General features: G+C 47.4%; 1 long non-coding RNA gene across 2 annotated transcripts; it reads right to left on the reverse strand.

Annotated features, from left to right (window-relative positions):
- Positions 1-526: 526 nt before the first annotated feature.
- Positions 527-13,476, reverse strand: LOC142604012 (uncharacterized). 2 transcript variants are annotated; one of them, XR_012837909.1, is made up of 4 exons: positions 13,232-13,476; positions 7,695-7,865; positions 6,752-7,434; positions 527-1,355 (listed from the first exon to the last, which is right to left on the reverse strand). It is a non-coding gene; the product is annotated as an uncharacterized LOC142604012 (long non-coding RNA). The 2 variants fall into 2 exon arrangements; XR_012837908.1 differs by lacking the exon at positions 527-1,355 and having other exon boundaries at positions 6,606-7,434.
- Between the last annotated feature and the right edge of the window lie 2,150 nt (positions 13,477-15,626).

A 15,626-nucleotide genomic window follows, 5' to 3' on the forward strand; every position in this document is an offset into this window, starting at 1 on the left:
GCCTTGAAAACAGCTGGTGTCCCAGTGCCAACTAGTCAAAGAGGGAGCTGTCAAACTTCCCCGTACACCCCTCTGCACCCTCCACACAGTGCATCTGTGAGGCACCTTGTTTATGGGCTTGACACTGGGTATGACTTAACCAGCTTTGACAGGGGTGATCCTATTTATAGGAGGAACTCCTAATGCCTCTCATTCAATGTCATGTTTGGGAAAAAGTGAAAAATAAACCAGAAATGACCCCTGAGTTTCTACCTTCAGTAATGGCAATTTCAGCTGCTGTCATGGCCAGGATGGGCAGCATTGAGCCAGTTTCCTCAAGGTCACGCAGAAGTTCATGTCACGGTCCAATGTCCCCTCTTTGAATGTCCTTACCTTCTTGGCTTGGCACTCCTGATGCATTTCATGGCTGGACCCCCTGCATTTTGGAGCCTCCCAGCAATTCAGCCCCAGCTCAGCTCATTCCATAAGGATGGGCATGTGAGGAGCCGAAGGAGAGGTGCTACTGTCATACATTACCACCCAGGAGTTGCACAAATGCTTTGCTAAACACCCCTGGACAGAGGTCAAGCAGAGGAGCATCCAACCAACTACCTTTATTCCCCCATGCACACCAAAGACTTTGGCAGAGATCTGCAAATGAGTCTTTTTTTTTTTCCTGTGGGTTTTTCTAGCATCTCAAAGGATGGCTGGCCACCCAGCTGGCCACCAGCGCTAGACTTTTCTTAGTCCTATGGTCAACTCCGGCTTCACAGGGCCATATCCAGAACCCACCAAAGGTGCATCGCTCTGTGCTGAGCCGTGCCAGGAGACAGCACGTGTGTGAGGCATCTCGAGCTCCAGGCGGCTAGGATGAGTCAGAGCCAGTCGCCTTTTTCCCTGCGGTGCAATTGTACCAGGCCCTGACAGCATCAGCTGGCTTTTATCACTGCTCCACATCAGAGCTGTCAGTCCTGAAGACAATGGAAGGTGTGTGGAGGGGGAGGAATTGAGCATCTCTGCGCTCCGATGGCTTCCCAGAATGATGCCAAAGTGGCGAGCAAAGAGTTTTTGATTAGCAGCCTGCTGCCGCAAGAGGATTAGCGAGGACGTCAGTGACTGTGGCAGCACTGAAATTAAAAAGCAATACATCTTGAGCTTCCTCCGCTACTGTTTTTTGGGGAAGAGCTTGATTGACGGTGACGAGAGCTCCGGAGGACACGTAGCCACTGGAAGTTTCACCCGTGCTTGTGGCCCGATGGATGGAGAGCACCTGCCTTCGGATCCGCTGGCTCCAGTGGGGTCCGCAAAGGATTCGAGTCACCTCCTCAGCGCAAACTCATCTTCCCCTGCACGTAACTTCTCAAACTCACGTGTTGCTGTGGCAGTGACAAAGAAAGAGAAGGGAAAGAGACTTGAAAAGCAAGGTTCTGGGGCATTTGGTGAGCAAACAGAAAGCCTCAAGTGAATGAAAAGATCAAATCTTGCCAGCTGAGATCTCTGCTGAGGGGGGGGGGGTGTTTGTGCCTCCTTCAGACATATCACAGCGTCTCCTGTCCCCCGGGCTTGCTGGGAAGATCACCCACGTGGATTCTCAAACCGCCCCTCGTGTGCGTTGTCCCGTGCCTCTCCCTCGCGCTCGGGGGTAGCTTCCTGCGAACGCCCACGGAGCGATTCGTTCTCTCCCGGCACATCCCTGACGAGATGCCGATGGAAAGGCTGAGAGCAGCCAGGCTGGTGGGCAATGCCCGGGGTCTGTCTGCCCGCCGGCTCTGCCCTGTTCCGTTGCTTCTCAGCAGACCTGCACCTGCATCTTGCACTTACGCACTGAAGTCCCTCCAGCACAGAAATCAGCTTTTTATTCTATTTGTAAAGCACAGAACGCAAGGACTTTGATGCCACCTAGATACTATGTTTATCCTCCTAAAACCAGAGGTAGGGAAAAGTGTTGTTATGTTGATTATTTTCCAGATACAGAAGTTACGTTCAAGGCAGGGTAAGTGATTTGATAAGGTCTCAGGAAATCTGTGAACACTGTCACAACAGGGTCCATTTCTCCTAGATCTCAAAGCAATACCTGAAGCACGAGTCCATCCTTCCCTTCAGAAAGGACTTCGAACGAGTCTGTTTCCCTGATGTGCTGATGCATTATGTAAAATAAATGGGCTTGGTCTATGCAGGGCCAGGTACAATGGGTTTCTAAATTAAATCCTTCTAAATGGAAATGGTAAGACAGGTGTGAGAGAAGAGACCTACAGGCTGGAAAGCTTAATCAGAAATGAAGGTTGCCGAATGGGCCAGACAGAGTCATTTTAGCAAGAATCGCGTGGTGTTGCTGCAAAACAGCAACAAAATGGCTGTTGTTTGAACGATCCCATGCAACCTGCTCTGCCCGTGTTACAGAAGTGCTCAGGCACTGCGTTCCTGCGGGCTGCTGCAGTGACAGAAGTGGCCAACTGTCCTAGGGCCCTCTGTGGTCCCAGCCTATGGCTTTCCGCCCAGTCCCCCCAGGTAAAATGCCCTGTGATGGCTGAGTGGCATTTCATCTCCACAGTCTTCCCCTGGAAGTGACACATGGGGGAAAGAACACATTCAGCATCGGGACAAAAGCTACAAAATAAGCAGAAAGAGAGGAAGTTTAAAAATTAATCAGAGCTCGAAGTGCTGTCAAGTTTCTCCCCCTCCCTCCCTATGCTGACACACAGCCATCACCAAAGATTAGAACTGATCGACTGACCAGGTCAGGGCAGAGAAGACGTGATAATAACGCAGTTTTCCAGTAATCGACACAGAGTAAGAAAAATCATAGAGGCCAGCATCCCGTGCAATGAATGGGTACCATATACCCATCGTGTGCTGTGCTGGGACCAGGCTAGCTGAACGCAAGGTCTCAGGCACAGGACAGTCAGAAAACAGGTCTGACTCCCTTTGATAGGACCATGCAAAGCCAAACCTGACCAGCTTTCAGACCATGGCGTTAGACTCTCCTAGAAGACAATTTACACATCTCTTCCTCCACCCCCCCCTCCTCTGTAGCTTGTTCCTGTTCTCTTGCTATGAAAAGTTTGGTTGTCTTCTCCTTTTTCTGGCTAAATCTTTCCACGGCAGTTAGCTGCCATGGTGATAGAAGTTACAGAAATTAGTAAGAAGAAGAGTCATAATTAACAATTGACTGACAGTCCCATCTGACCTGAGACAGTAGCTGAAAGCTGCCTCCCACTTCAATCTGCTTGCCACAAAACAGCCAGGAACAGGCAGATTTGCTAGCCAAGGTGGTTTGGCTATTTGGCTACAGTCCTACAGTGGCTGTCCTCAGCTGATTTGGTGCTCAGAGCATCAGTGAGGATGTGTCACCATTGCCCTCTTCTGGATTGTCAACCAGGTCTGCTCCAAAGCTTGGGAGATGTCACCGTCTAGTGATGGCAATGTGTGGTGACTCCAAGGGGACTATTTTGTAGGTGACCACTGGTACCTCATTCAGGTGCTTTGCACTATTGCCTTCAAAGACCTTTGAGTTCTTCTGCATTTCTCCTTCCAGCATGGTGACTACACTTGCAGTGCAGATTTACAGCAGATAGTGGATTCAAATGGATGGAGAAAGTAGACAAACTTTACCGCTAAATATACGGCTGATTCAAGATCTTTGAGACTGTGTACCATTGCTAGCTAAAATGTTGGTGGTTCAAAACCTCCTGGGAATGGGGGGGACTTCAGGTTCAAACGGAAGGAGATGTGTGGCTAAGCTGAGGAGCACCTTGCCATAGGATGCTGTAGAGGGTAAAAATGTACACGAACTTAAGGGGAGTCTGGAAGAGTCTGTGGAAGAGAAATCCACTGAGGGTTACTAATTACATAGAACTTCTAACCATTTATGTAAGTTATATTTCCAAAAAGTCTTCACAGTCCTTCCTAGGCACCCTCTTTGGGGCTATATATAAGACAGGATACTTAATCAGCCCTTTGCTGACCCAGTATAAGCACACTTCTGTTGTTATGAATATGGAAAAGCACACAGAACTAATCAGGGGTCAGGTCCTCAGCTTCTGCCTCAAGGTTTTATTCAGCTTGAGGCAGGCGGGGACTCAGTAATTGCTTGGCGACACACTCGGGGCCTGGCCCACCATCAAGCTCTTGAGATCTGGTGTTTCTGTAATGCGCAAAATTATGCAGAAACTGCAATGTTTTCTATGGGGAAGAAAATTAGCTAGACTCATCGAAGCGCATAACTTATGGACTGAGCAAGGCAATTTTTCACTCTCAGCTGGAAAGTATTTCTCCACTTGTCTGTTTGCTGGAGTACATACAACATGGTAACACGGAGCACCAAACCTAGCTGACACTGGAAATTATGGGGCTGTTGTCACCATCCAAGAACTGAAAATAGGCAGAAAATAGGAAAGTGGTGAGGAGTTTCAGCAGCTTGACCCAGCTCTGTAATGGCCTTTAGAGTCAAGAGCAGCTTGACGACAGCTGTTAATCCCTTCCAGCACAACCCAGCTTTCCTCTCAGCTCTGCCTGTGTTCCCCTCTGTTTGAATAATGTATCTCCCAAACAGGGGAAAAATGGGAGTGGGCATCTCCCCTTTCACGTAGCATGGGGGAAAGGAAAGATGGGGGGAATGATGAGCCCCTGACAGGAGGGGAGATGTAGGGAGAATGATGGGTGAGAGAGGCAGGGGATGCATGGAGTGCCTGCCACGTGGAAGGAGAATGGTGGATCCTGGAGGAATGGGGACTAGTGGGGACATAGTAGGAGGGCACATATATCCCTGAGTGCACATATATCCCTGAGCCAAGGATATAGGGGAAAAGATGGCACATGGACCTCTTGGTTCAAGGGATGGGTCAGAGGGATGTGGCAGACTGGGACTATCCAGAAAAGTAAGAAAAAAAAAAGTAAGAATGGAAAGCAAAGTACCCCTAGTCCAGATAGTCGGTCCCAGCATGAAGCCCTAAGTCTGAGCAGTGGGACAGAGGGGCAAACTCACAGCTGGGTTCTACCAACATCATCTCCAATGGGTCTCTGCCAAATGAAGACCCACACATTGTACTGCAGAGGCCTAGAGAAGAACCCATGAGATGAAGCTGTTCTCTGTTATTTTTCAAGGGTGATAAATGGGATACAGTACAAATAGTGCACAACACACATAGAAGATCTTCTTTAGGATCTGGATAATAGAGTGCCTGGCAGATAGATCAGGGACTAAAACTCAGGATTCCCAACCCCTGTTTAAACCTTGGCACCTGAAAATTTACATTGGACAAAAGACACGCTCTGTTCCCGTTCCCTGCATTCCAGCAAGTGTAACAGTCATTGCCTGCCCTAGCAAAACAGCATTCTCCATTCATGTTTGGGGAGCTCCTGGATAGCAGAAACTGTTCAAGTGCAAAGCATTATCTCTTCAGCATCCTGCAAGAGCACATCAGCAACATTTAACCTCCCCTCAAATCCGGTGGCAGGTCACAGCGATTGGCGGGTCTCGCATGTGTGTGACTGTGAGTCACCCAGTATTACCGATCTTCATATTAATCTATTGTTGTAAATGACTTGGAGCTGCCTACAGACAATCCTTCAGAATACGGAACAATGGAGAACCTGCACATCTGAAGAAAGCCTCCTCTGCATGGCAACTTATTGCCATCGTAACCAGCATAAACAAGAGCAATTAAGACAATTTCAGAGCATCACCTCCTCCCTCTGGGGTCTTAATGAGAGCACGCTCAGAAGGGGGCTGGAGCAGAAGCAAGCAAGGGCTGGGAGTTAACTTGTGTGGGAAAAGAAGGGTAGGAGAGTTTTAGATTCAGAGGATTGCTTCCTCTCCACCCCATAGCGTAATGTAAAGGGCGAGCGGGGGGGAGATTCAATCAACTCCGTGGTAGATAGAAAAGGCTCAGAGCAGCAGAGTTTTTCTGCTGCCGAACCCTCACACCAGGCATCAGGACCCTGCAGAAATTTTTCCTAACAAACCCAGGTAGCTAGAAGCAGCTAGAATGGGTGAGGGCCACGGGCATCGCTCAGGAGGATACCAGGGTTCTCTTGGTAGAAAACAGGGCTGCATTGGATCGATGGCCTCTTAGAAGCAAGGTGTTAAGGAAGAAGCTCTTCTAAAGATGATGATCACCTACCCCAGAAAATAAGGACAAGCCTCAACACGGTGCTGTTGGATCAGTATATGGGCTGTTTGCACATGCTCCTTAAAGCTTTGCTGTATGCTAGTGATCTCTGAGCATTCAGATGACTGAAAAGCTGTTTGTGGGTGGCTATGCAGTGAGGAGAGAAGGAAAATTGGGAAGCTCTCCTATGAGGAAACTGCCAGGAGATGAGAGCTTATGAATTAGAGGGACTGACCAGTATAAACACTCCAGGGAAGGAAGGGAGATAACTCTTATCAGCATGGTGATAAAATCTCTTCTTTTGGCAATCTGGCTCCTTGCAATGGAGAAGAAATGGATGGGGCTACAGAGCAGAGCTTTCGTTAAGGTTTTCATATGATCTAATACTGCAAGAACTATATGATTATCAATTGACTTTTCTCAGATTTAAGGGAGAAGTCAGAAACTAGGTTCCTGCATTGTCACAGTGTATAAATAGCCCTGATGGAAGCATAACAGGAGCTCAGTTAGGTTTTACCCAGTACAGCAAATGATGGACTCAAATATTTTTATTAAAAAAACATAGGATTTTATCCAGCTACTCTTGCAACAAGCTCACTAGCTTCTGTTTAATATGTGTATAATGACAGCTACCCATGCTTCAGGTGGATCACAAAACTCACCCTAGATCCAAAATGGTTCTTTCCATTCTCTGCAGAGAGAATCTTTTCCTTTTAACTTGAAATTTGCTATCACAGATTTGATTGTCTGCTATAAAAAAAAAAAAAAAGAAGAAAAGTGGCACATTAACTTGCAGAGAGAAGAGAGGAGCTAAATCTGAGACCTCTTATCTGAATCTTCTCGATGCCTAAGTGCTGGATAATTGGAATTGCTGTCTGAGCCATAAACGTTGTTTTGCTCAGATGTTGCTAACCTCATATAGTCTTCTCCATTCTGCTTTTCTAGCACAGCAGAACCCTGGTTCTAGGATCTCAAAAGATACATGAAATCTGACCTTCAATGGAGAGAGATCCTACAGAAACTTCCTATAAGCCAGCAGGAGATAATTACTTTGCAAAATGAGAAACCCACTCTCTGGAGTCAGGAGCTGTTCGGAAGCAAAACATCACTCAGCCAAGCCATGTGGACCAACCTTCCCTTAACCAAAACTTTTGGCAACCCTAGTTCAAACCCTCCCAGCCACAGGACTTCCTATCATCAGGCAGGTCTTTAGGAGGGATGTGTGAATTAGTCACGTTGTTGTCAATAGCAGTTCAGGAAACTGGGGCTATCTGCTACGGTCCTCCTTGTCTTGCGCTGGCTCTGCCTGCATCAGATTGGATGGGTGTGCAGAGCTGGACTCCACCTGCAAAACACATATATGAGTGCGTAAAGAGGAGTAAGCATCAGCGGTTGCTGCTATTCAAGACAAGACAGCTTTCCCCACAGATACCTTGTTTAGGTACTGCCTGAAGGGGAACTAGCGAGGACTCGGCAATTCTGAACATCAGCTTACATATTTAGGAACTTATGTCAAATGCCCTCTAAAAAATAGCAAAAAGGTCATTTGACAGAGAAAAATGGGGAGATATGAACAGCTGAATCTGTTCTCTACCACTGACTCACCAAGGGACATGGAGCAAGCCATCTTATTTCTCCATGATTCAAATACTCCTTTGTAAAATGAGGCCAACAGAAAAGCAGGCACAGCGTTTTCTGTAGCGCCCTGGTTTGTCCCTGTCCCTTCGTGTCTGGGTGGGCTGGGCTGCGCAGGAGTTTTCAGTTCAGAAGAAAGGCCTGTAGAGAGACATCAGTGTTTGTTAACCCATGCTTTATAACGTTCTGACATCTGGAAGGGCAGAGCAGAATCATTATTGTTAGGATGATGACCAGTGCTTCCCTTATTAAGAGGAAATTAAAAATAGGAAGTGGTTATAATTATCATATTGGACACCATTCCAGTGGCATCATTCTCAACAGGCTGTCGAGATTATAATGTAATAGCAAAATGAATGTCATCCTACAATTCTTTTTTTCACAGCAGCACAAGTGTGAGCCAACAAGATCCTTGCTATCTCCTTCCCTGACATCCAGCCGTGCGTTTCCCCATATGGCTAGCTCCCTCCTTCTCAGGTCCATTGTAACATTAACAAAGGCAGCCAAGTGGTACTGTTAGCATCCAAATGATGGAAGGGGACACGGAAAAAAAAACCCTCAGCATCTCTAGAGATGAAAACAATGATCTTGCACCATTCTAGAGGGGAAGATAAGAATTTTCCAGATAAAGATTTATCATCGTCCCTGTCTCCTGCTCTACGGCAAAGTGCTGTTGCCCATTCCAAGCTCATTGGTTTTACTCACTGTTCCACGCAAGGAAGAGAGAACTCGCCTTTGGAAACTGCTAACCTTTCCCTGCATGGAAAACCAAACGAACGCACTTTGTTTGGGAAAGGCTTGCGCTGGGATTCATAATAAGCTGTCATCAACGTGACAGACCTTGTTATTGACTTGGAGCCAAATCTTGAGGTCCTTGCCTGAAGGATCAGAAGGATTTGACCCCAGGACTGTTATTAGCCTTGACATCACCAGCTCCTGACATGGGATAGTTTTCCAGTGAACTTGCTTGAGAATGTTTAGAAATGTCAAGTGGCCGAGCCACGAGGACACAAGAACGAGAAGGTGTCAAATTCACCCAATTGAACGGGAGAATTTCAGTCCTCCCCCTTGCTGTCGTTGGCGATGGCAGCGCTGCTGACAACGTATGTCAGGGTTACACTGCGTTATCAGACCTCCTCTCAGCCCAGGCATCCTTTGTCAGCACAGTCCATGTGTGAGATCCCTGCTAAGCGAGCGCAATGGGGTCTCTATGTAGGCTCAGAGACCCGCAAGAGCAGTTTTTCAGCACTAATTGTATTGTGGTGGATGAAGCTTGTACCAAACCTGTTTAAGCAGAGGATGGATGCTGTGTAAGCTGGACAGAAGCCTGTAAGTTCTGGTTGTGATGTTTTGCCAAAAGAAACCTGGTGTCACGTCACACTAACTGACAGCTTCGAGGGTGGAGAAGGGCGGAGAAGAAGCCAGATAGCTGTAGGCACCGACGTACCACTCTTGATGTGCAGCAATCCCCATACATTTACTCTTACTTCATAGAGGCAAGACCTCTGTGTTTGAACTCTAGCAGAGGAAAGGCTGTGTGTTAGTTAGAACCTCTGGCCAAACTCTTTCTCCGTGCTGGGAACAGCTACTGCAGTCTCTAATACTTGCAGAACAACTCAGCTCACCACAGTTTAAACCGAACTTCTCAACAACTTTTTCCATTCTCCATTGTCTTTATTGTGTTGAGTGCTGCCAGCTTCCCTTGGGTACATCCACAGCCTGAATTACACAGTAAATCTTACTGCTGTGCTCATGGACTCAAGCCACCATTCTGGTTGCTGACAGTAGTCAAGGTCTAACAGGATCTACCACTCATGCCTCCAAAAACCTTATACCATCAAGATGCCGTTATCGAGTGATACTCACATTGTTTCATGCAGCTAAAATCAGTTCCACCAACAAAAATGATAATGGGCCAGCATCCGTATCGATCATATATCCACCCATCTATCTTGCCATCTCTCCACAATTTCCGTAATCCTTGAGAGCACCACTTGTTAGTCTGCTGCAGGAAGTCATCCAAAATGCTTTAAGATCCCTAAATTAATCATGGAGGATTCACCTTCCTTTCCATCAGGGAAAACAAAAGTTTGAAATTCAAGGGGAGGGCTGAAATCTACCCGGCTGATTGGCTGGAGGATGCCTTCTCGCCCACACGTCCTGCTCGGTAACATTTCCAAATATTTTTGAGCAAGCTGAAAACAATTGTGTTGGAGGGGCAGAGAGGGCCTGCTAATACCCTATCGGTTTCACATTCTTAGGAGAGTTCCCAGCCCACCGATCTGCTGTCCTATATCAGGCAATGAGCCTTCAGCTGGAAACTTTACCCTGGCCCTACCTATTGTCCAATGTTTTCCTTCCTGCCAGATGATTGGAATCACACCAGTTGTTAATTTTACACCTGCTGTTTGTGAATATCCCTGGGTGACCTTTCCGACAACAGCTAGCACAGGGGATTTCTCGGTGGAGAGATGCACATACATGCATGCAGGACCAGATAGAAAGGGAACAGGAAGGGGCCTCCCGATGAATGATGAGGGATTAAAATAGCTCTTGCTGGGGCCATAGTGGGATATTGGACAGCAGGAATGATGAAGCGGATGTTTAAAACAGAGTGAAGTGTTGATCTAAGCACAGAGGGCAAAATACTGTTATCAGATCCCTTCCTCTTCCCAGCTCTCTCCTTGTGCCCAGTTGGCTGAGCAATGCCACCCCCAGAGCTTCTTACAAAAGAAGAATGTCTCCCTGAGACGCTGAAGCCAAGGACTGGAAAGTCGGAAAACTTTTTCATTTGGGAATCTGAAAGGAGTACCTACCCTACGGTCCCATTCATCTCCTCCTTACCTTGGTGTAACTGACCTTCATGCCATCTCGGGAAGGTATTCATCACCCCAAGAGGGATGTGTCAGTACAGCATGAACAGGAAAAGCCATTGGCTTCACAGTCCTGGTCTGAGGAAGTCACAGGTGCTCAGATATCACTGTGACCAGCTTTAATACTCAGATTAGGTTAAACAGATCTAGCTCACATTAGAACTGCTGCATTAAGCGCACTCTGGTTATTAAAAATGATTTATGGGGCCAGGGATGGATCAGAGGAGAAACTGGCCATGGGCTGTAGCCAGGTCACCTCGACATTTCCTGAGGCAAGCTGGTACTTGGCTGTAGAAAGTGGAGCTAGTATACATGTAGGAGCAGGAGATAGCACATTTCTCTCTGAGGGAATACTGAATATTGGATAAATATCTCAACACAGTGGTGGATGTCTGCTGAGTGGTAGCAGATGTTCAGGGACAGGCAAGCCTGACCCTTGTGGAGGAGAAATCACTGATGTGGATATCAACACAATTCTGTGTGTATGCTGCTCAGTCACAGACCTCCATCCTTCCTGGTACAGCAGTGATCAGTGTGCCAAACAATCCCGCTCCCAGCGATGTCAACACACCCTTTCACCAGAGAATGGCTGAGGCTACAGAACTGATTCTGTTCAGAGATGATGGGGCGAATCTCACTGTTTGCAAAGCTCCTCTGCCCTCTAACCAGGCCAAGCACAACTCACATGGAAAAAGCCTTCTCAGATCTGAACCCCAGGTCCCAAGCAAGCTGGAAGAGTCTGGAGCAGCAGCTCCTAACTCCTGTAACTTGTCGCTGTAACAGGATGAGGGGACCCCGTGCTGTTCCAGATGCCATCTTGCGAGCGAGGCTTCTAAGCTAATGATCAGCCCCACTGTATCTTGTGCAAAATGGGAACTCTGAGAGTTGGCCACTTCCCAAACTGAAGAACAACATCCTGACAATCTAAACTCCTGCTGTAGTTTTAACTCCAGAAGACATTGCTCACATCTTCTCCTGCCCAAATGTGGAAGACAGGACTGTTTCTGCAGAAAGCCAGTCTACAAGCGCCAGATGCCTCACAGAAGAAAGGATGTCTCTGACTAATCATTGTGCTATGGTATTCTTGTGATTCCTTCTTCTGAGACTTTCAGGCGAGCAAGCCACCACTTTCTAAATACTCTTGGCCAGAAACTCACTCAAATGCATCGACAGCTGCAAACAGTGTGATGGACCACGGGCAGCATCGGAAGGGGTCTCCGTGTCATGTACCTCCAAACCGCTGGAAACCGGGGGGAACAATAGTTGTTATCCCCAAAAAATGATCCCTCAGCTAAGCGAAACCCATCTTTGAAGACCAGGGATTGCAGATGAGCTTCTCTCTGCAGCCTCACCGACATGCTAACAGCCATCTGCATCTCTGGATTCAGTCCTGTCCTTGGCCAACTCAGTTTAAAAAAGGTTTTGTTTTTCTTGGGCTGTTTTTGTTTACAGCCTCTTGACCGAGGCAGAGAGTTCACCAGCAGCTGAATGCAACCCAGGCTCTCCCAAGTGTAAGTTCTCCAGTGAAACATCTGGTTACAAGGCAAGGTCAAATGGGCCTGAAATGGGAGAGGGCCACAGACTCTCTCCACAGAGACCAGCTGGAAAAAGAACAGGCTTTTCTGGGTATGTTGGAGCATTTGGCTGGGAAAAGGAAAAAGAAAAAGAGAGAAAGAAACAGATACTGCAAAAAAAAAAGCCAAGGATCAAGGGGCTGGTTCTTTTATTGGTTAAAAATCAAGACCACCCTGGTTGCCACATGAATTGCTGAGTCTTACTTAGCAGGAATTCTGGTTGTTCCCAAACAGACAGAAGGTCTCTTCAAGTCCCTCCTTTATACATATTTACCAGTGTATACATATGAATTTCTCTATTCCCCACTACCCTGGAGTTACCTCAGACACACATATGAGGCAGAAGACCTTCTTCCCACTCTGTCCTTTCTACTATTTACCTCTCACAATTGCACCAGAGCGGGAAGGATCACAGCCCTGACTTGCAGCACACTGCAAACCTTGGTCTTGTAGCTCCTTAGGACAAGGACCACCCAGTTGCTCTGCACCGCTGCTGCCCAAGTCAATGTCAACACAAATAACAACATTGTTCGTGAATGGTGCGAGAGCTGCTGGGAACCAAAGAAACCATTCAGGAAGCCTACAGAATGAACCCTTCCACGCAGCCCCAGGGAATGTTAGCAGCAATCGAACATTTAGGGTTTCCTTGTTTTTAAAAAAAGCCTCATTCCTCAGAACAAGAAGCAGGAAAACCCCCATGTGAACCGAATGACCAACCAAGCACACAGAACACCTACCAAGAGAGAAAGCTTATCATGGAGACACAGTGGGAACTGTTTGGTTAGCTGGGATTGATTCATGGACTACCAAAAAATAGTGGAAAAGACCATATTCACATTATGGTGTTTCTACGGCATAAGCTGACCAGCCACAACAACACTAATCCTTAGTACATGATTTTCAGAGAGAAACAAGTGAATAATAATTGTCTGAGCATGGGACCAAGCACAATTTCTGAGCTCTGATGCTTCCTCCTTTAGGGACCTTCACTAAATCTCTCAACCTTTTTTGTGCTTGAGCATCCTTCTCTAAAAGGATAAGGACAATAGCAGTCACTCACCTACTTCACCGGGTAATGAATGATTCAGATAGCTCTCATCGACCTCTTCAAGTCCTATACATAATATCCGATGTGTCATGCAGCAGTTCACATCAGCCAGAAAGCTATCGTCTCTTAATGGGACTGAGTTTCAAGGGTGATGGACAGGGCAAAGCCTGTGGAAGGACCTGGCCTCTGAAAATTCTTCCTCTGGCATCTCTGTCCCAGCCTCTGTCCAAGCCGGGACTGGTTTGCAGAAGGATCCACTTTCCTGTGGAGCAAAGTACGGAGCGGGGGGGGGCAGAGTGTGTGACTGACATTGCACCAGGTCACGCTGGAATCCGGACGTCAGGGGCAGAAGCATCTTTTGAGGCACAGCACATCAGCTGCTGCCTTCATGCACCAGAAACAAAGGACTCCAAATCCGAAACTGGAAGCCAACCAAAATACCAGAAGACCGTCATGGTTCACATGTGCATAATCTGATGCCTAATTTGCATGCACCACTTGTGTATCTTAATCCCAACTTTCCAGAGGATGCTGTCCCATCCCTGATCCCATCAGCAGATGGACTACATCTGCCCAAATGAAAGCCACAGCTTCACCCTACTCAGATTTTTCCCACCAAACTGCTGGATGCAGCTGTTCCCGGCCTTACGCAGTCTTTGGTCTGGATGCGGAGATATTCTTTCACAAGCTCGTTACCATTTCGGTCACCCTTCAGGCTGCCTGGACACGAGCAAGCTCTGATCTGGAGTCACTGTGCTCCAACGAACAGAGTCAGCACTTCTGAGCACATCGTACTGGCTAGCGTTTGCCTGGCTTGGAGCACAGATCCTGTGCAAAAACCCGCACAGACCAGCCAGTTATTCGTAATAGTCCATAACGGGCACATCTGGACCGGGGCTTTACTCAGACACAGTTGGGAGTGCAAATGCAGGCCACTGCTTGCTTGAACACAAACCTCACCTTCAAAAACTTCTTTGCAAAAAGCTAACCACGTGACTTTAAAATTTTCTGCACCCCTCATCTGTAGGTAGGATCCAATGAGAAGAGATGTTCGCTCTGACCCTCTGGTGCCTGCAAATCGTATTGGAGGGGTAAAACGGAACGTGGTCCCATGCTTTTCCCAGAAAGCCTGGGGGACAACCCAAAACACATATTCCATCCCCCAAATAACAAGCAATAACAAGAACACAGAGAATCACACCCTTACTCCTGAATTAGTGCCTCCCAAAATGGAGCCAGTGACATTAGGAAAAGGTGTATTTGCAATCCCACAGACTTAGATTTCCTAGGAGAAAGTGAATAGTTTAAGAGTAGGTAAACCCAATTTAAAGCACTAAGTATGCTCATGTTGGAACCCATTGCAGAAACTGGGCTTGAGAAGCAACAAGTAAAATGTTGATTCATCCTCGTCCCTTTCTCTTCTGTCTTTTCTCTCACAACGGGGGACAGTCCCTCTAGAAAATCTCATCTTGTATCTTTTAGTTGTGATAAAATAACCCTCCAGCTGCCTACCCCAAACCTACCTACGAGTGCACTGAGCAGAGTTTTGTCATAACGTAAAGGGTCAAATAGTTCCCCTCTCCATTTATTTACCTCCTCCAGGTGGATTCAGGTCATTCCCACCCTCTCCTGGGCAAAAAGGCTTCTTTACTAATTGAAGTCGTACCAAAGTAGCCAGCAAGGTTTGGCGAGGCTTCCCCTCTCTCTGCTGCCGAGAGGGAGTGAACCACACTGACAGAAACTCTCTGGGACTTGGGCATTTTTCTTCCTCTTCCTTTAAGCAGAAGTGTTTTGATTAAATCAATAAACCCGATCTTTTTCTCTTGAATGCCTTAATTTTATTTTTCTTACTTCTAGCCAGCTTGAAACATCCCTTCCTAGGTAACATTGACCACACCTGTCTCAGAAGCCAAACCTGCTGCATCCCCCCACTCAAGCAACAGAGACAGTCCTGTGCAGTCAGAGCTGGTACCGGCTGGGGAGCAGCACCGAGCCCATCCGTCCCCCCGTCTCTGCAGAGAGCTCCTGCTGCCCTCCGGTCCCGGGACCTGGCATCCTCCAGCACTGTATCTCAGCCGGGAAAGGTCCCTGCCCCGCTCCCCGTGGCTCTCAGTTAGGAAGCACCATCCCTGAGCTGAGAACAGGGACCCGTGGGAACATCTCCATCGCCTCCCCGTACCAATTATTTAAGGGTGCTGTGGCTGGGCAGCCATCCCAGGTCAGTTGTACTTCCATGGGCTAGGATCACACTCCCGGATGGCAGCGTAGCCAGCCCTTAGCTTGCACTGGGCAAAATCCTGAACCAGGGAAACGGTCCTTAAAGCTTGTTCCCTCTCTAGTTATTCACAGCAGGGATAAGTAAGGCCTCATCTATAATCACCTAAAAACATCACATGATTCATGCTCT

The sequence above is a fragment of the Balearica regulorum genome, chromosome 15 (genome assembly GCF_011004875.1).
Source record: "Balearica regulorum gibbericeps isolate bBalReg1 chromosome 15, bBalReg1.pri, whole genome shotgun sequence".
Taxonomy (NCBI): domain Eukaryota; kingdom Metazoa; phylum Chordata; class Aves; order Gruiformes; family Gruidae; genus Balearica; species Balearica regulorum.